At 34.1% G+C, this 21,285-nt stretch overlaps 1 long non-coding RNA gene across 1 annotated transcript; it reads left to right on the top strand.

Moving 5' to 3' along the window:
* Positions 1-2,121: 2,121 nt before the first annotated feature.
* Positions 2,122-20,696, top strand: LOC131410546 (uncharacterized). Its single transcript, XR_009221280.1, has 3 exons — positions 2,122-2,340; positions 19,140-19,199; positions 20,660-20,696. It is a non-coding gene; the product is annotated as an uncharacterized LOC131410546 (long non-coding RNA).
* The last annotated feature ends 589 nt before the right edge of the window (positions 20,697-21,285 follow it).

Below are 21,285 nucleotides of genomic sequence, written 5' to 3'. Positions count from 1 at the left end.
CTCCCTTATCTACACAAAAACAATAAATAAAGAGCTGGCCTAACAAGAACTCTCCCTCCAATTATAACAATTATGTAACTAAAACTCTCCTTGTACAATTTATGATAAATACAAGAATCTAAAGGAATCGTTCTTTTTCTCTGTCTCATTATTTCAAACAGAAAAGATTTAGAAAATAGAATATTAAAAATATTTTACTGATATAATTCTTTATTCATTTACCGAATATTTTTTATAATTAGAAAATGTTATTTTCAGAGGGAAAGAGAATGACCTAGAATTCAGCACTCAGCTTTTCCTCCATGTAGCTAAAGTGATACATTTCTTTTGAAGTTACGATATTTAACAAATAGGAAACTAAAGTTTGCTATTCTCACCTGAACTACTTATAAGAAATTGTTATCTTTAAAAGAAAGCATGGTTAAACATGATTCTTTTTCTACTGAATGACTTATAACATTTAAGGTATTTGTTAAAAATACTTATTCTGTGTTGAAGTCAATCAAGGAAAGATAATTTCCATCAGCATGAAGACAAGCTATAGTCTCTTCCTCATTCACACATGAAATATGATAATATAAAAATCTATTTTTTCTCTAAGATCTTCTCAAGCTTGGTTAGACTATTCCATTTGCCAAGTGATGGGAATATAATTTTATTATACCAAAATTTATAACCGTATTGAGGAATAATTTTTCATTCCCAATAGACATGCATTTGTCACTGTCAAAGACAGAATTAAAGGAAATTAAGTCTTGAAGGTAAGTCTTGAATTTGTGATGTTTTTATAAATAGTATATTAAATGGAAAAATAAAGTCTGTATTGTTTCTGATCCATCAGTTCTATGACAAGTAGAACATAAAGACATTTGTGGTCAGTATGTACATATAACATAAAGTATACATTTACCAATTTCGTGTGATAATTATTTTGGGACCTCGTCTCTTTTTTGTCATAACTTTTCAGATGAATTTTTATTTAAATTTATTTCTTTACCTTTAATAAGAAAACAATTCCTTGAAACAATTCCTCAAAGTATAATAGCAAATACCTTCTAACGACTCACATATCAGCAATTCTTTCTCTGAAAAAGCAATAATACATTCCTGAGGACTTACAAATTTTTTCTCTCAAGTGGCTCACTCCAACCATTACTCTTGTCTGAGCTCTACTCTCTAGTATTTGCCCATTGTGAAGATTCTTTGATTGCCTTTAAAAGTTTCTTGTCAAACATTTTTGGTTTCCTGCAACATTTTTTTTTTTTTAATCCATTGTCCGTCTTTGTTGCAAAACCTCCACCTCATTTAAACTCAACAGTTCACCTACACTGAGCCTACCAGCAAGCAACAGAACATGATTAGAGAAAAACACATTATGCTGACTGGTTGCACTTTAAATTTATTACTAAGAATAAGTGGTAACCCAGCATAGCATGACAATCCTACTATATATCCTTTCTCTATTTTCTTCCTATTCTCCAAGAGTCTCTCACATGCATTCACTCCTTCCCACAAAACTCTAGTGACTGCTTTGCTTTATTCAATCCCAGCTGCTCACTCTGCTTTATAATGAAGAAAAAAATTAAAAGCAAACTACTTCTCCTTACAACAAACTCTACTATTCTATCTGCATGGGAACTTACATATCTTGCTGAAGTAGCTAGCCTCCAAAGGCTTCTAATGATTCTCACTTTTTTTTTTTTTTTTTTTTTGGTGAGGAAGATCATCCCTGAGCTAACATCTGATGCCAATCCTCCTCTTTTTTCTGAGGAAGACTGGCCCTGAGCTAACATCCGTGCCCATCTACCTCTATTCTACATGGGACACCGCCACAGCATGGCTTGACAAGCGGTGCGTTGGTGCGGGCCCGGGATCCCAACCAGCGAACCCCGGGCTGCCACAGTGGAGCGTGTGCACTTAACGGCTTGCGCCAGTGGGCCGGCCCTAATGATTCTAACTTCCGTCATTATACCTTGTGTAGTTTCTGCCCAAATTGTATCAGGGTTGTTCTGTGTGACCAATAGAATACAAAAACAATGATGGTATGTCATTTTTAGGATTAGGTTATAAAAGATATCATTACTTTCTTCTTTCTCTCTCTCTATACTTGTTCTAGAGAAAGCCAGCTCATGAACAGCATTATGGAATGACTCACGCTGTGAGGAACTGCAGTTTCCTGCCAACAAATACATGAATGTGCTTGGAATGGATCCTTTAGCACCAGTGATGTCTTTAGAGACCATATCCCCGGCTGACAGCTTGGCTACAGCCTAATAAGAGACTCTGAGCCAGAGCAACCCAGGAAAGCATGCTCCTCAATTCCTGCACCTCAAACACTATGTAAGCTAATAAGTATTTGTTGTATTAATCCAATAAGTTTGGAGGCAATTTTTGCACAAAAATAAATAACAAAGCAGATTTAGGACCAGAAATTAAGTAACGCCATAAGAAAAACCTAAAATAGGGGAGTGATTTGGAATCAGGCAGTGCGTGGAATTGGGAAAAGCTGTAAGGATTATGAGAAGACTATTAGTTAAAGCATTAAATGCCTTGAACACACTGTTTATAGAATTTTGAACTCCAAGAGGAGGCTGCTGGTGAAATCTTAAAGTGAGAAAAATATTACTGGATATTAGAAGAAAGGGGATACTTGTTATGTAGTGGCATAAAATTTATCAACCTCGTTGCCTGTAGTGATGTGCAAATTAGGCAATGTGCCCAATGAGTTGGGTTATACAGCTAAGGAAATTTATAACTACAAGGTTGAAAATGCCACCTAGTTTCTTCATGCTGATTATAGTAAAATGCAAGAGGAGAAAGATAAGCTAATGAAAAAACCGTTAAATAAAAAAAGCTGGGACGTGCTGATTTTGAAGATTACCAACCTATTCAGATGGTAAAGAAAGCTAAAATTAAGAAATGGTCTCCAAGCAAAGATCAAATCCAGGGAATTTTTAGGAAAGCTTGGTCTAAAGATGAAGCCAAAAGTATGATTGTAAAATCATTTTTTGAGATCTAGCTCATACAAAAGGCCCTGTAAATGATTAAGGGTATACCTCAGATTCTCTCAATCACACCGTAGGGCTTCTAGGAAGCTTAAGGTCGTTGTTCCTCAGTCATCTCGGCAGAAGCCTGAAGAAGAGAAGGGCTTATCTCAAATAGATTTGTGTGCCTGGCTTGTGTCTAATGGAGTGAATTACAACAACATTCACAGAAGATCCACAATATTTTCAATGAAATTATATCAGCAGAAACATTGCTAGCTTGGATTGAAAGGATAGAAACACTGCTGTCTTGGGTTGAAAGAAATAGTGTAAAATGAAAAGAGACTTTGGTACCTTTAAACTTTACAAACAGGAAGCAGGTTGATAAAAACTCATCATCTGAAAACACATGCTACCTTTTATATATAATTGAAAGGGTGAATTGAAGTATGGAAGCGAGAGCCCTGTGGGCAGAGCCAAGAGACATGGAGAGTCATTTCCAGGCAGGAGTAGGGCTAAATTCTAATTAAGTAACTTCCAACATTTGCTTATATGAATTTCAGAATTGCTCTGCACCAGTAACCATTGTGTGCCAATTATTTTCCATCTATGAGGAAGAATTTCCATAGCATTTATCATTTACCTATCTCAATATGGTATGTTGAGTGTGTGAGACAGACAACTTTCCCTTTAGTGTGCAAATCTTCAGCTCAAGAGGAACCATACCCAAGTAGCTATGCATAAGGAACAACACCTGAGGAATCTCATTCACACTCAGATCTGATTTATTTATTTGTTTATTTTTAAAGATTTTATTTATTTATTTCCCCCCCCCAAAGGCCCAGTAGATAGTTGTATGTCATAGCTGCACATCCTTCTAGTTGCTGTATGTGGGACACGGCCTCAGCATGGCCGGAGAAGCGGTGCGTTGGTGCGCGCCCGGGATCCAAACCCAGGCCACCAGCAGCAGAGCGCGCGCACTTAACCGCTAAGCCACGGGACCGGCCCGTCAGATCTGATTTAGATGATGAAATTCTAGACTGTGAACTGATTGTCATGAGTCATGGGTTGAGATATTTAGGGGTGTTAAGAAGGTGTTCATATATTTTGTGTATGGAATGGATATGAATCATTGAAAATCAGGGGTTAGACTAAAAGACAGCCTTCAAGGTGGCACCCCATGATTTCCACCTTCTGACATTCACATCTTTGTAGTCTCCCTCTCCCACCCACACTCTACAATGATTGGTCTGTGTGACCAAGAGAATTACAAAAAAAGTGATGATATGTCATTTCTGAGATTTAGGTATACAAGATATTTAGGCCTTCGTCTTGGGTTCTCTCTTGTTCTCTTTCTTTGGTATCATTAGTTCTAGGGAAAGCCAAGTCATGATCAGCGCTAGACAAAGTAGACTTATGCATAACCCTATGGGAGGGATCTGAGTTTCCTGTCATCAGCTGTATGAGTGTGGTTGGAATAGATCCTCCAGCCCTAATCATGTTTTTAGAGGCTGTGTGTCCAGCTGATAGCTTGAATACAATTTCATTCAAGACTCTAAGTCAGAAACACACAGCTAAGTAATGAGTGGATTCCTGATCCTTAGAAACTATGTGAGATAGTACATTTTTGTTGTTTTAAGCTGGTAACTTTTGAGGTGATTTGTTATGCAACAATATATAACTAATATACTCAACTTTCCTCTTGTTATTTCAGCTCAAATTCTCTCAGTGATTTCAGATATTTATTTCCATGTGGAACGGATAAGTATGCTAGAAACAATGGTGGTAATCAAAGTCTCAGTATTTTGGTAGTCATGACTGCTCTTCACTAAATATTTACAGCTTTCCTTCCCTTAGGCATCTGGTAAGACTATACTTTCTAGTATCTTTTGTCTGCTTAGGATCAAGTGATTAGATCTGGCCAATTATTTGTATATGTCATTTCTTATTTTGAGATTTTATTGCTGATACTAGATCTTCCAGAGTTCATCCCCTCTCTGTCTCTTTCTTCAATGGCAATGAGCAATATTCCACATATTCCAGATAAATTTTGATCAATCACGCTGGATCCCAGAGGGAGAGAGATGTAGAGGCCAACCTATAGCCCAATCATGTTGATAATGTAGTAAGAGAAAGAAATAAACTTTCGTTGCATTAAATCACTGACTTTAGAACATTGTTACTGCAGTATAACCTGGCTGATTCTGACTGATCCAAGCATCATATAAACCAAGAAAAAGTAGAAATAATATAAACACCTCAAACTGAGGAATAACTGTTGAGGTAGTGTTAGTTCATTTCATCAAATACCATGACACCAAAATAATGATCTTGAATATTATGTGACAATATTTAAAAGCATATAGGCATAATATTACATATAATAAAACAGAACACAATATTCACTCGATACTGATAATAACCATGTAAAATCATATATGTTTAATCCTATTTGATAATTATCTACTTCTAGACACATGGTATGGTTATACATCCTTGCCCCTCTAACAGTTGTATGGGTACCACAGGGCTAGTTTTTACCAAAAAGCTGTGGGAGAAGGGTGAATTTGGGCTGCATTATATTATAGATGGTGGAAGGTCTTCAGCTCTCTTTCTTCTCCCTGCCCTCATAACTGGTGAAGTTCTTGCTGATGGAGCTTTTATCAGCTTTGTCCTGAATTGAGAAGGATCTCTAACTCGTATGAAATGGACATTTAATATGATGGAAAAATAAAAAAAAACATTTTTTGGGGGGCCGGCCCAGTGGCATAGTGGTTAAGTTTGTGCACTTCGCTTTGGCTGCCCAGGGTTCGCAGGTTTGAATCTTGGGCACGGATCAACACACCGCTCATCAAACCATGCTGTGGCGGCATCCCACATACAAAATAGAGGAAGATGGGCACAGATATTAGCTCAGAGCCAATCTTCCTCAGCAACAACAACAACAAAAAATTATTTTGTGGCCCTTTATTATTTCAGCATAACCTAGTATACCAGATTGACACAGAATTTGGTCTTGAAATAGGAGTGCTTCATTAACAAAACCCCAAAACAAGTGACATTTGTTTAGTTAGTGAAATGAAGACTGGAAAATTGGTGATCTATGTTATATAATGGCAAATAACTGGTAAACTCTGATCTGACGTAACTTAGGAGGCAGATATGTAAATCTAAGGCAATGTTTCTCAATCTCAGCGCTATTGACATTTTGAGATGGATCATTCTTTTTTGTTAGGGGTTGTCATTTGCATCATAGTACGTTTAGCAGCAAACTTGGCCTCTACTCACTAGAAGCTGGTAGCATTCTTCCAGATGTGAAAGCCAAAAATGTCTCCAGACATTGTCAAATAGACTCTAGAGAGCAAAACTGACCGAGTTGAGAACCAAACCACTGCTCTAGAGGAGGAGATCAGAAAAGATCCATTTAATAGAGCAGATTGTTGGTTGTCTTTACCATGCTATAATGAGCAGGAGATGAGGTCAGGAATTGAACGTGATTTAAGAATATACATTTTTATCTCTAGAAAAGCAAAATATGAGGGCTTGCAAAGTTGGGAAGGCAACAAATAGTTGCCTTCATCGATCTACAAATGGAAATAGTCACATCCAGAGTTGTTTTTAAGATGTATTTCTCATACTTTTCATAATTCTCTGCATTCCAGTCTTATTGCCACTGCCCACTGATTTTTTGTGTTGTTTTTAATTTTAAATAGGCATTGTATTTTAGAACAGTTTTAGATTTAAAGAAAAACTGAAGACAGTACAGAGAGTTCCCATATAGTCATGCCGTTTCCCAATTATTAACATCTTACATTAGTATGGTACATTGTTATAGTTAATGAACCAATATCAATACATTGTTTTATTAACTAAAGTCCATATATAATTCACATGTCTTTAGTTTTTACCTAATGTCCTTTTTCTGTTCCAGGATCCGTTCAGGACACCACATTATACTTAGCTGTCGTATCTCCTTGGGATATCGTGCAAAAAGACCAGCCAGGGTTCCACTCTGCTCTACATAGGGTCGCTAGGAGTTGGAATCAACTCATGGGCACTGACAGCTCCTTAGGATTCTCTTTACTGTGACATTTTCTCAGACTTTCTTTGTTTTTGATGGCATTGGCAGTTTTACGGAGTACTGATCTGGTATTTTGTAGAATGCACTGTATTGGGATTTGTCTGATGTTTTTCTGGTGATTAAACCGGGTTTATAGGTTTTGGGGAGGCATACCATGGACGTAAAGCACTATTTTTATTACATCATATCAAGAGTACATATTATCAATGAGATTTATTACTGTTGATATTGACTTTGAACATCTGGCTGAGCTAGCGTTTTGCAGCTTTCTTCACTGTGGAGTTACTCTTTTTTCCACCCACTTTCCATCCTGTAGTCATGGGAAGGAACTCATTATGCGTAGCTCACACTTGAGTGGAGAGTTAACGCTCGACCTCCTTGAAGGGGAGGTATCTACATAAATTATTTGAAATTCTCTTACATGGGAGATTTGTCACTTATCCCCTGTTTATTTATTAATTCAATCACTTATGCATATTATTATTATTATGGATATTTAGTTTATACTTAGAGTTATAAAACAATAATTTTTTATTTTCTTGCTCAAATTTTTTCAGCTTAAGCCATTGGAAGCACTTCAAATTGGCTCCTGTGGCCCTTTGACATACCTCTCATCAATGATTTTTTTCTTTTTTAAATACCTCTCTACTTTCTAGCACTATAAGATGTTCTATGTTCATTTTGTATATTTTTTTCCCCAGTCCTAGAATCAGCCATAATACCCCTTTTTATTCTTTATGGTCCATGTGATCAATAGTGATGGCACTTCTTTCATTTTAGTATTGGTAATTTTGTCTTTCTTTTTTTCTTTCTTAGCCTGGCTCGAGGTTTATCAGTTTAACTGATCTTATCCAAGAACCAACATTTAGTTTTGTTAATTTATTGTTTTGATGTTTTCAATTCTATTGATTATGGCTTTAACTTGAATATTTTTTTATTTCTGTTTGCTTTAGGCTCAAATTGCTCTTTTTTCTCTAGTTTCCTTAGGTAAAAGCTTAGATTATTGATTTTAGATCTTCTTTTCTAATGTATATATTTAATGCTGTAAATTTCCCACTAAACACTACTTTCAATGTATTCTACAAATTTTGATAAGTTGTATTTTTATTTAAATTCAGTTCAAAAAATTTTTAAGTTTCTCATGAGACTTTTTCATTGACCCATATTTTGCTTAGAAGTGTGTTGTTTAATGTCAAAATATTTGGGATATTTTCCAGCTTTCTTTGTGTTATTGATTGTTATTGGTTTCTAATTCATTTTCACTGTGGTCTGAGAATATACTTTGCATGATTTTTGTCCTTTTAAACTGGTGAAGGGGTATTTTTTTGCTTATAATGTAATCTGTTTTGGTGAACGTTTCGTGTGAGTTTGAGAAAGATGTGTATCCTTCTGTTGTTTAATGGAGTATTCTATAAATGTCAATGAGATCAAGTTGATTGATAGTTCTATTCAAGTCATTTATATCCCTACTGATTTTCTGCCTGCTTGATGTATCAATTACTGAAAGAGAGTTGCTGACTATTATGGGTCTCCAACTATAATGGTGAATTGTCTACTTCTCCTTGCAATTCTATTGCAATTCTATTTTGTTTCAAGTATTTTGACACTCTGTTTTTAGGTAGACACACATAGATTATGTCTTTATGGAGAATTGATTTCTTTATCATTATGAAATGCCTCTTTATTTCTGATAATGTTCTTTGTTCTAAAGTCTTTTGCGTAAAATAAAAATAGCTACTTCAGCATTCATTTGATTATTATTAGCATGATATATCTTTCCCCATCTCTTTACTTTTAATCCATCAGAGTCCTTATATTTAAAGTAGGTTTCTGTAGACAACATATAGTTGAGTCTTTTTCAATTTTAATTGACTCTGACAATCTCTATCTTTTCATTGGCAAATCTAGACTATTTGCATTTAAGGTGATTATTGATAGAACTGTGTTAGTATCTACCATATGTGTATTTTCTATTTATTTCATTTGTTCTTTCTTTTTTCCTTTCTCTCTTTTTCTGCCTTTTTTAGTTTTAATTTAGCATTTTATATAATTCCATTTCTCTCTCTCCCATCTTCCCTAATGTCTGGAAATACTGATCAATTTACTGTCTCCATTATTTTGCCTGTCCAGAATATCATATAATTAGAATCATGCAGTATGTCACCTTTTCAGAGTGGCTTCTTTCACATAGCAATATGTATTTCAGGTTCTCCCATGTCTTTTCATGGCTTGATAGCTTATTTCTTTTTTATTCCATTGAATTGATTATTGCACTTTATTTATCCATTGATCTGTTGAAGAAGATCTTGGTTGCTTCCAAGTTTTGGCAATTACAAATAAAGCTGCTATAAACATCTACGTGTAGGTTTTTGTGTGGAGATAACTTTTCAACTCATTTGGGTAACTACCAAGGACCATGATTGCTGGATCATATGGTAAGATTATGTTTAGTATTTTTAAGAAACTACCAAACTATCTTCCTAAGTGGCTGTACCATTTTGTATTTCCACCAAAAATGCGTGAGAGTTCTTGTTGCTCTACATCTTTGACAGCATTTGATATTGTCAGTGTTTTGGATTTTAGCCATTCTAATAAGTAAGTAGTGGAATCTCATTTTTGTTCTAATTCACAATTCCTTAATGACATATGATGTGGAGGATCTTTTCATATGCTTATTTGCCATCTGTATATCTTCAGGTGTGGTATCTATTCTAATCTTCCCTCTACTTTTTAATTGGGTTGCTTTTTTTATTGTTGACTTTTGAGTGTTTTTTGTATATTTTGGATACATGTCCTTTACTAGATATTTGTTTTGCTAACATTTCCTCTCAGTCTGTAGCTTATCTTTTCATTCTCTTACCAATGTCTTTTGCAGAAAGAAGTTTTAATTTTAATGGAATCCAACAGATAATTGTTTTTCATGGATCATGCTTTTGTTATTATATCTAAAAACATTTTGCCAAATCCACAGTAACCTGGATTTTCCCTCATATTATCTTCCAGGAATTTTAGTTTGTGTTTTACATTGAGGGCTATGATCTATTTTGAGTCAATTATTGTGAAAGGTATAAGGTCATTGACTAGATTCATTTTTTGCTCATGGAAGTCCAGTTATTCCAGCATCATTTGTTGAAAAGATAGTCCTTTTTCTAACGCCATTGCTTTTGCCACTTTTTCAAAGATCAGTCAATTATATACATGTGGATTGCTTTCTGGGTTATCCATTCTGCCCTATTGATCCATTTGTCTACTCTTTCACCAGTGCTGCACTGCCTTGATTATTGTAGCTTTATAGTAAGTCTTGAAGTCTCATCGTGTCTGTCTTCTGTCTTGGTTCTTTTTCTTCAATACTGTGTTGGCCATTCTGTATCTTTTGCCTTTCCATATAAACGTTAGAATCAGTCTGTCTCTATCCATTAAGTAACTTGCTGGGATTTTCATTGGGAGTGCATCAAACCTCAGGATCAGGTTGGAAGATTTGATATTGTAACAATATTATTTCTCTCTGAAAAGCTTCTTTTAACACGTTTTATGATGCAGGTCTACTAGTGACCAGCTCCCTCAATTTTGTGTTTGTTTGAAAAAGTATTTCTCCTTCACTTTTGATGAGAATTTAATTTGGTGAGAATTCTAGGTTGGTGGGTTTTCTCTTTCAACACTTTAAGTATTTCACTCTTCTTTCTTCTTGCTTGAATGGTTTCTGAAGACAAGTCTGATCTAATTCTTTATTCTTGTTCTTCTGTAGGTAAGGTATTATTTTCCTTTGGCTTCTTTCAAGATTTTCTCTTTGTGTTTGATTTTCTGCAGTTTGAACATGATATGCTTACCTATAGATTTTTTTTTTTCATATTTATCCTGCTTGGTATTCTCTGAGCTTCTAGGATCTTTGGTTTGGTGTCCATCATTAATTTTGGAAAATTTTCATCCATTAGTACTTCAAATATTTCTCCTGTAATTTCATCCTTTTCTTCCCTTTCTGGTATTTCCATTATGTTATACCTTTTGTAATTGTTTTTTTTCTTTACTCATTTTTTTCTCATTGTATTTTAATTTGGGAAGTTTATATTGACATATCTTCAAGTCCATTGATTCTTTCCTTAGCCATGTGCAGTCTACTGATGAGTTCATCAAAAGATTTCTTCATTTATGTCATAATATTATTAATTTTTACCATTTTTGATACATTCTTAGAATTTTTAAATTTCTGCCTACATTAGGTAAAGTATCTGATCTTTCATGTTTTGCACTTTTTTTATTAGAGTCCTTAACATATTAATCATAGTTATTTTAAATTTCCTGTCTGATAATTATATGTTAGGTATTGTACTATGTTTAATGGTTGCTATACCTGTGGTTACCAGAGGCTTCAAATTCCTCTAGTGTCTTTGTTTTTGTCTTTCCTGTTGTCTTTGAGTTTCCCTAAAAACTTTTTCTTAAATAGAAATAAGAATTGGCTCACATGATTATGGAGGCTGATAAGTCCCATAATCTATAGTTGGCAAGCTGGAGACCCAGGAAAGCCAATGGTGTAGTTCCAGTCTGAAGACCTGCAGGCTCGAGACCCAGGAAAAGCTAGTGTTTCACAAAGGCAGGAATAAAACCTATGTCCTAGCTCAAGGCAGTCAGGCAGGAGGAAGTTCTCCTTTACTTGTGGGAGATTCAGCCTTTTGCTCTATTCAGACGTTCAAATGATTGACTGGTGCCTCCACATTATGGAGGGCGATTTACTTTACTCAGTCTACTGATTCAATGTTAATATCATTCAGAAACACATCTTATAGATACAACCAGAATAACATTTGACCAAATGTCTGAGTACCTCATGGTCAGGTCAAGTTGCTACATAAAATTATCCATTAAAGCCATTGGCTAATATGTGTCACCCATTCTTTCCCTATCTAAGTGGGAATGTTTATTGTGATTAACATTGATTAAGCATTGAACCGTTGATTATTAAGTGTCCATGGGTCAGATAACTTGTCTTTTTATTTCATAAGACAATGAATCAAAAGTTGCCACATTCATCTGAAATAGAGACTATCACTCCTCGCCTAGGGATTCTGGACCCTGAACATGATTGTGTTATTGGAATAACCTTTGAGATTATCTCCTTTGGGCAAGAGTAGAATGCTTGTTGTGTGTAGGTAGAGGAATGACCTAACTGGTCACTGGAAGGGTGGACTATAGTGGGCATTACTACAATTCATCAATATCTGGTTCTTCTCTACTTTTGGCTTCTTAGGAGAATTATATCACCCTGTTGCCTGAGACATGACCATATTGTTTGCTTTGACCAATAAATTGTGAATATGAGTGACCTGTTTCACTCACAGGTGGAATCAATTAACTTGCTGTTCTTCCACGATCACCATGGCAAGGAAAGTGAAGATGAGAGTTGAACAGCAGCAATTAAATGGAGTTGTTGCAAGTATTAAGTGAGATTTGGAGGAAAACTATCCAAAATTCGTTTTTTCCATTATTAACACCAGGAAAAATATAATGTTTCATATATTATTCCAAAACTGATAGACACTTAAAAGTAATAATTTCCTCTAACTAATATTTAAAGATTTGAATAGGTTAGAGGCTATTTTTAAAGGCCAATTTTTATTTATACAGAACTAAACAAAAGGAATAAATTAAAAATCAAAAGTAAATAATTAGACTTAGAAGTTACAACACTAACTCTTATCTAAATCTTGAAATGGACTTTAGCTCAAATTAAATTTGGTAGAATCAATAGGTTGATAATAAATTATACCATTAACTCTCCTAATTGTTATATCTTCTGTGAATAGACTTCCAGGTATCAATAATTTGTAGTTTTTCTATTTTTTCTCAGAGAATCAGTATACATCTCAGTAATTAGATGTTTAGTTCTTGCAATGAGCAACCTCTAAATAGCTATTACTTTCTTTGAATGTTATTAAAGATGATCAAATTTTTAAAATTTTTCAAAATTATTATATTTGCCCTTTCTAGTTCTGTTCTGTCAATTAAAAAATAAATTTTAAAAGTAAATCTGTGACTATATGATATGCATAATTTACATTTCCTTGCAAATTGCTTTCATTAATTGCCATTTTTTCCAACCTGATAATTTTTCAACAAGGAGTGAGTTATTGTATACTTTTATTTTTTGTGTGTGTGTGCACCACTGGGTTCTGAAAACCACTCTTTTAATGCTCCAGAAACCAAGGCTTTTACATTGATTTTGTCCTATGCATTTGGCTCTGATATAGACTCTTTTTAAAATTTTTATATTTTTTTCTATAATCATGTCTTTTGTTTCATGCAAGAGTAGATACTTGGAAATGAAATTAATTTAATTTTTTAGTTTTTAAAATAGGCATTTCTGATTCAGGCAGTTTTAAATGAGAATGACACACAATATTAGAGCAAAAGTAAAATGTCATTAATTTAGGAAACTAAGACATATTTTTTTCTTTATAACCTTTACCTACCTCAATGCTATAAGCTGGATACTTTTCATAGATTGGAAATATTTAATCATAAGTGAGGCCAGTGACAGACTGTGGGTTAAAAACCCTTGTACTTCTTCATTTGCACTCATGATATCTCACGTAGCCAAACTATGCCAGACTTACTGTTCCTGCCAATAAACTGCCTTTATAAAAAACAAGAGAAGTAGTCTAGGCAGTGATTGAGAACCTGGATTTTGGAACACATCCCAACACATTCTATGAGGCCATCCTTACCCTTATACCAAAACCAGATAAAGACATCACAAGACTTCCAGTACTATGTTAAATAGAAGTGGTGCAAGTGGGCATCCTTGCCTTGTTCTTGATTTTACAGGAAAATCTTTCACCTTTTTATCATTGAGTTTGATGTTAGCTGTGTGCTTTTAATAGATAGCTTTTATGATGTTGAGATGTTTTCCTCCTATTCCTAGTTTGCTGAGAGTTTTGTCATGAAAGGGTATTGAATTTTGTCAAATGCTTTTTCTGCAGCTCTTGAGAAAATCATGTGATTTTTCTCCTTTATTCTGTTGATGTGGTGTATCACATTAATTGATTTTCATATATCGAACCATCCATCCATCTCAGGGATAAATCCCACTTAATTGTGATGTATAATTCTTTTAATGTGTTGTTGAATTTGGTTGGCTAATATTTTGTTGAGGATTTTTGAATCTGTGTAAATGAGGGATATTGGTCTGTGTTTTTCTTTTCTTGTGGTGTCTCTGCCTGGCTTTGGTATCAGGGTAATGCTGGCCTCAAAAAATGAGTTTTGAAGTATTCTGTCTTCCTCAATTTTTTGGAAGAGTTTGAGAAGGGTTGGCATTAATTCTTTTTTAGTGCTTGATAGAATTCACCAGTGAAACCATCTGGGCCTGGGCCTTTCTTTGTTGAGGAGTTTAATGGTGTCCTAGTCAGAGAAATTAGAGAATAAAAAGAAATAAAAGGCATGCAAATCATAAAGGGAGAGTAAAATTGTCCCTGTTTACAGATGGCATAATATTATATATAGAAAACCCAAAGTCTCCATAAAGAAACTATTAGAACTAACTAAAAAATTTAGTAAGTTGCAGGATACAAAATCAACATACAAAAATCAATTGCATTTCTGTATACCAACAGTGAGCTATCTGTGGAAACAACCTGAATGCCTATCAATAGATAAATGGGTAAAGAAAATGTATATACATACAATACATTCAGCCTTAAAAAAGAAGCAAATTCTGCAATATGGAACAATATGGATGGATATTAGGGACATTATACTCAGTGATATAATCCAGACACAGACAAGTACTGTATAATTCCACTTATATGAAGTATCTAAAATAGTCAGATTCATAAAATCAAAGACTAAAATGGTGGTTATCAGGGGCTGGGGAGAAGAGAAATGGGGAGTTATTAGTCCACAGGCATAAAGTTTCAATCAAGTAAGATGAGTAAGTTCTAGAGATCTGCTCTGCCTCATTTTACCTATAATCAACAATAATGTATTGTACACTTAAAAATTTTTAGGAGCATAGATTTCATGGTAAGTGTTCTTACCACCATAAAACAAAAAAAAAAAATCATAAGAAAATGAAATTAGAAACTAATATCCCTTATAAATATAGACAAAAAAAATCCTCAACTAAATACCACCAAACCAAATTTAATAGCACATTAAAAATATTACATACCACAACCAAGTGATTTATCCCCAGAATGCAAAGATGGTTCAACATAAGAAAATAAATTAATGTAATACATCCCATTACTAGAATGATCATCTCAATTGATGCAGAAATGGCATTTGAAAGATATCTAACACACTTTCATAAGAGACAACAACAACAACAACTCTCAGAGAACTAGGAATAGAGAGAAAACACATCAACATGATAAAGGCCACTTATGAAAATCCCACAGCTAACACATACTCAGTGGTGAAAGCTGGAAACTTTTCCCTCAGGATCAGGAAGAAGACAAGAAGGCCTGCTTTCACCACTACTATTTGACATTGTACTGGAAGTCTAGACAGAGAAACTAGACAATAAAAAAGCAAAAAAAAGCTTTTGGAAAGCTTTCCAAATTGTAAAGGAAGAAGTAAACTCTCTATTCACAGGTGACATGATCCAAAAATAGAAAATCCTGAAGAATTCACAAGAAAGTTATTAAAGCTAATGCCTAAATGAAGCAAAATTGCAGGGTACCAGATCAACACACACCAATCAGTTGAGTTTCTATACACCAGAAATGAACAATCAGAGAAAGAAATTAAGAAAAAAAATTCTATTTACAATAGCATCTAAAACAATAGCATACTGAAGATAAATTTAATTTTGGAGGTGAAAGAAATACATCCTAATGATTCTAAAATATTGCCAAATGATATTAAAGAAGACCTGATTAAGCAGAAAGACATCTCATTTTCATGGATAGGAAGACTTAATATTGTCAAGATGTCAATTCTACTCAAAATGATCTACAGAATCAACACAATCTTTATCAATTCCAATGGCCTTTTATTGCAGAAATGAAAAAACTGATCCTCAAATTCAAATGAAACTGTAAAAGGCTTCAAATAACCAAAACAATCTTAAAAAAGAACAATGTTGCAGGACACATACTTCCTGATTTCAAAGCTACAGCAATCAAAATAGTGTGATATTGGCATGAGGATAGCCATATAGATCAGTGGAATAGAACTGAGAGTTCAGAAATAAACCCATAGGGCCGGCCTGGTGGCTTAGCGGTTAAGTGCGCGTGCATCACTACTGGTGGCCCGGGTTCGGATCCTGGGCTCGCACCAACGCACCGCTTGTCCAGCCATGCTGAGGCCGCATCCCACATACAGCAACTAGAAGGATGTGCAACTATGACATACAACTATCTACTGAGGCTTTGGGAAAAAAAAAAGGAGGAGGATTGGCAATAGATGTTAGCTCAGAGCCGGTCTTCCTCAGCAAAAAGAGGAGGATTGGCATGGAAGTTAGCTCAGGGCTGATCTTCCTCACAAAAAAAAAATAAGAAAAAGAAAAAAAAAGAAATAAACCCATACACCCGTGGCCAATTAATTTTTGACAAGGGTACCAAGGTCATTTAATGGATAAAGACCAGTGTCTTCAAAAGATGGTGTGGGGGCAACTGATTTCCTCATGCAAAAGAATGAAGTTGGACCCCTAAATCACACCATATGCAAAAATTAACTCAAAATGATCAATAACCTACATATAGAGCTAAAAACCGCAAAATTCCTTCCTTTATGATTTGGATGCCTATAGAAGAAAATATCACTGTAAATCTTCATGACCTTGGATTTGGCAATGGATTCTTAGGTATGACACCAAAAGCATGAAAAACAAACAAAAGAAAAGAAAAGATAAATTGTACTACATGAAAATTTAAAACTTTTGTGCACAAGGACATTATCAAGAAAGTGTAAAGTCAATCTACATAAGAAAAGAAAATATTTATAAATCATATATCTGATAAGGATATAATATCTAGAATATATAAAGAACTAATATAAATCAACAACAAAAAGATAAACCAATTAAAAAATGGGCCAAGAACTTGAATATACATTTCTTCAAGATGATATACAAATTTCCAAGAAGCACATGAAAAGATGCTCAACATCATTATTCACTAGGGAAATGCAAGTCAAAACCACAGAGATACCACCTACTAGAATGAATATTGTTTAAAAAAAATGAGAAATAGTAAGTGTTTGCAAAGATGTGAGGAAATTGAACCCCTCCTTACATTCCGGGTGGGAATATCAAATGATGCAGCTGTTAAGGAAAACACATTGATGATTAGAATTATCATATGACTCAGCAATTTCACTCCTAGGTATATACCCAAAACTATTGGAAGCAGGGACTTGAACAGATAGTTGTACATCAGAGATCATAGCAGCATTATTCACAATAGCCAAAAGAGGGAAACAACTCAAGTGTTCATCAACATATGAATGAACAAATAAAATGTAGAATACACATAAAAGAGAATAATTTTCATCCATAAAACGGAATGAAGTGCTTATACATGCTACAACATGGATGAACTTTGAAAACATTATGCTAAATGAAATAAACCAAGCACAAAAGGACAAATATTGCATGATTTCATTTCTATGAAATATCTAGAATAGGCAAATTCATAGAGACGTAGTAGATCAGAGGTCACCAGTGACTGGGAGTGGGGTATGTGTAGTTACGGTTACAGAGTTTCTGTTTGGAGTTACAAAAAAGTTTTAGAAATAGAGAGTGGTGATGGTTGTACAACATTGTGAATGTAATGAATGTCACTGAGTTGTACACTTAAAAATTATTAAAATAATAAATTTTATGTTATGTACATATATAACCACAATTAAAAACATAATATAATATGCCTAAAGCATTGAATTGTACACTTTAAATGGGTGAATTGTAGGGTATGTGAATTATATCCCAATGAAGCTTTAAAAAAATAGTCTAGACTTCAGCATGAAAAAAAATTTCAACTGCATATCATCACTTAGCTCTAAGACTTTGGAAAATTTACCTAACCACTCTAAAGCTCCAGTGTCTTCCTCTGTAAAATGAGGATAAGTTATACCAAATTTCCAGAGTTATGAAACATAATTAGGTAATGATTGTAAAATAACAAACACAGTGACTGGCACATGGTTAGAAATCATTAATCATTGACTCCTGACTGTGGTGGTCATAGTGATGATGATGAAGATCCTGGGGTGGGGTGGGGTAGCAGAAGAGGGTAAGGTAGAGGAAGATGCTGATCAGGATATGAACCAAGTTCTAGATTAGGATGATACATTTACAGTCAGAAGATCTGGGGAAGAACCCTAGTCCTACAGATTGTAACTAAATAGCGGGTATGTTTCTTAACTGTCTCATTTTCTTAGCTGAAAACTGGAGAAAACTGGAAAATAGCAGTAGGTACCTCACAGGATTGTGTTCCCACAGTATTGTTGGTAACCTGTTATTCCTGTTCTTTATCAGTGATGATCAACATTTATGGGGTTGTATTATGTGTACTATGAGCCATGTACAAAACTGTCTTTGAGTTTTGCAGATGAAGAAATTTAAACACAGAGAGTTTGAAAACATTATCCATGAACACCCAGCTATAAGTTGCAGAGCTGGGATTTAAACTCAAGCCATGTGGTCCCAAAGCCTTCTGGCTTAACCATTTGCTTAATTTCTGGACAATGACTTCGTAACAAAGCACAGAAACACAACTTTGTAATAGCAGCACTGCATTACCCTCCTCTGCTATTGAAAACAGAGAATTTTTCTTAAAGTATGAAATTTGTGGTTGCATTAAGCAGCTAACATCAAACACAAAGGATTTCCATTTATTATTTCTTTTTTAGAGGAGTGGCAGAGGAATTGATTGCATACCTTTACTGTTCCTTTAGTCTCATCAGGAAAATCATTTTAGCTCCGAAAACAAAATCTCTTAGAATAGTTTCCAAGGAAACTTGTAATAAACCAATACTGTATATCTAGAGGATTATAATAAAATGCTATTAATCAGTATGACTTCTTTTGTGCATTTATTTCATTACTTATTATTTTTATGTGGTATTTATTTTCATAGATGATTCTTCTCATGATTTAATGGCTGAATCTACTCAACACCAGATTATATAAATAAAAGGTAAAAACCAACCATCTTTGTGTCCTGATTGCTCCAAATCTAGATTATAGTTAGGTTAACACAAGTATCTGAAATACAAAGGACTGAAAGATAAAAGGAACTGCTTCCTCCTATTAATTCTCTCATTCTGAAAACTGCTGTCTGAAGCCCTCTTACTTTTTGCATGTCTTCCTTTGATACTAAGGGGTTTTTAAAAGGAGGTGAAGCGCACCTATACAAATTGCTGCGTGCTAAAATTACTGCCATTTGAAGACTGAGTTTATTTTTGTTTCAGAGTTTTAGGTTAATATGCCTCAAAAAATCTTTTTTTACTTGTTATTTTTTTACCCTTTTAGTCTTTTATTTCAAGTTACAATGTCTTCAAATATTGTTATGTCAAAAGAAAAGATAGAAAAGAATAAGATTTAAAGTATATTTAAATAGAATGGATTTATAAAAAATAAGGGCAGATAGAGAATAAATAAAACTCTAAAAGACAGAATTCAAACAAAATCCTCAAAGGATATACTTATCTTGTATTGGTTCTTCAGATAGCTTGTTGGTAAATTATTTTCCCAGCAGCACTACTTACTCTGTTTTTAAAAATAAATAAATAAATAAATAATTTCCCCAAGATACATGACTAAGTTATATATAAAGGAATTGGGCCATGCCAACATTGCTTTTTAATTTGTGAAAAATAGAGAAAATCTATTCTGTGTAAATGTCAGATATATTGACTACGTACTACCCAATTTATTAATTTAAAATGTATCATTATATTTTGGGGCATCTACTATTTATTAAATTTCATCTGAATGCATGGTGATATTGAATATAGTCCTTCATTCCTATCTTTTCTAGACCTTTTATAACACTAACCTATCGATATTATTTTACAAGACCTTAAAGGCAGTGCCCTTTAAAATTATCATTTTATAGTAAGGACTTGTAACAATTCTGGGCATAAAGCAGAAGCTAAAATATATTTATCAAATGACTAAATAGTTGATTTAGGTAATTCAGTTTTTTAGAAGAGGATAGATAGCCCTGAAAGAGGATGCCTTAGAATTCAGGAAGTCCAGTCAGAACCTCTTATATACAAAATGTGAATTGAATATAATGATGAGAGTTTGTGTATGTTTCACACAATTCAATATTAAACGTCTGTTGTTAATTCATTTTTAAAAGAATTTCTAATTTATTGTCTTTTAATAATATTTGAGAGTTTTACAGAGGAATAGATTTACAGTTTTATTTTGATCTTTACTGTCAAGATTTTAGATGCTCTTATAACTTTGCTTATTAGAAAAATGATAAGAAAACTAACATTTTAGAAAACAAGAGCATTTAGAATTTTGAGAGCCCAGATTCAACTTCAAAAGCTTAACTACTACTTTGTTAACCAACTCTGAGGTTAAAACTCATAATTATACTAAAACTTTTTAGAGTCATCTATGATTTTAAAACTTTTTTTTCAGATCAATAATGTGAATATATGCCATATTTTTACATAACAGTGAGTAAAATTATTTTTCTTTATATTAAATTCTACTTAAAAACTATGTTACTTTTCTGATTGTGACATGCAATGTAGCTTTAAACTAGTTATAAAAGTAATGGATGCTTATGTGTAAAAAACATGAAAAATAAAGATAGAAAATGAAAATATAGTGATGTCATCTAAAGATACTTAATCATATTATTTTTATGTATTTAATTTTATCTATTTTTTTTTTTTTTTGGTGAGGAAGATCAGCCCTAAGCTAACATCCACACCAATCCTCCTCTTTCTGCTGAGGAAGACTGGTCCTGGGCTAACATCCGTGCCCATCTTCCTCCACTTTATATGGGACGCTGCCACAGCACGGCCTGACAAGTGGTGCGTCAGTGCGTGCCTGGGATCTGAACCCGGGCCACCAGCAGCAGAGCGCATGCATTTAACTGCTATACCACTGGGCCGGCCCTAATTTTATCTATTTTTATGTATTTCTTGTCTCTTGTTGAGTGTCCTCCTTCCTGTTCTTCTCTTTGTCTTTTTCCTTTCTTTGTCTCTCTGTTTCTCTGTATTTGTTTGTGTCCCTCTTTGCCTTTCTCTGACTCCTAT

Source organism: Diceros bicornis, chromosome 10, assembly GCF_020826845.1.
Source record: "Diceros bicornis minor isolate mBicDic1 chromosome 10, mDicBic1.mat.cur, whole genome shotgun sequence".
Lineage (NCBI taxonomy): Eukaryota > Metazoa > Chordata > Mammalia > Perissodactyla > Rhinocerotidae > Diceros > Diceros bicornis.
This window is presented reverse-complemented; position numbering and strand designations above follow the sequence as displayed.